This window comes from Etheostoma cragini, chromosome 5 (assembly GCF_013103735.1).
Source record: "Etheostoma cragini isolate CJK2018 chromosome 5, CSU_Ecrag_1.0, whole genome shotgun sequence".
NCBI classification, from domain to species: domain Eukaryota; kingdom Metazoa; phylum Chordata; class Actinopteri; order Perciformes; family Percidae; genus Etheostoma; species Etheostoma cragini.
In genome coordinates this window covers 29,670,623-29,671,477 of record NC_048411.1, presented here as the reverse complement: position 1 = coordinate 29,671,477, position 855 = coordinate 29,670,623, and the positions used below count along the sequence as shown (strand labels likewise).

General features: G+C 42.2%; 1 protein-coding gene across 1 annotated transcript in view; it reads left to right on the top strand.

The window, feature by feature from the left end:
- Positions 1-855, top strand: part of abhd17b (abhydrolase domain containing 17B, depalmitoylase) — a 13,802-nt gene that overhangs the window by 2,977 nt on the left and 9,970 nt on the right. The gene's annotated exons all lie outside the window — the stretch shown is intronic.

The following is an 855-nucleotide window of genomic DNA, read 5'->3' as shown; positions in this document are numbered from 1 at the left end:
TTACCACTGCTACAGTAGGTATTACTACTGTTTCCACTGCTACAGTAGGTATTACTACTGTTACCACTGCTACAGTAGTACTAGTACTGTTACCACTGCTACAGTAGGTACTACTACTGTTACCACTGCTAGAGTAGTACTACTACTGTTACCGCTGCTACAGTAGGTACTAGTACTGTTACCACTGCTACAGTAGGTACTAGTACTGTTACCACTGCTACAGTAGGTATTACTACTGTTACCACTGCTACAGTAGGTATTACTACTGTTTCCACTGCTACAGTAGGTATTACTACTGTTACCACTGCTACAGTAGGTATTACTACTGTTACCACTGCTACAGTAGGTATTACTACTGTTACCACTGCTACAGTAGTACTAGTACTGTTACCACTGCTACAGTAGTACTAGTACTGTTACCACTGCTACAGTAGGTACTAGTACTGTTACCACTGCTACAGTAGGTACTACTACTGTTACCACTGCTACAGTAGGTACTACTACTGTTACCACTGCTACAGTAGGTACTACTACTGTTACCACTGCTACAGTAGGTACTAGTACTGTTACCACTACCGTCGTTGCGTGTTGTTGCGCCGGTAGTTATAAAACGATTATTAGACTATGAAGTACGCCAATTCTGATATGTTCATATAGCCTACTCCAAACAGACAGGGCAACCTAACGCAGACAAGTTAGCTTACCGTTTTTAGGTGATACGCCATGTTTGTAGTCCAGATGCGATATGCAAACTGTTGCTTGTAAACTTTGCATCCGACTTTTTCCCGTTATCTATTTTTGTAAAATGCTGCCACACTGGCACATGGTAGAGGAGAACTGACTGGAAATTGCGGG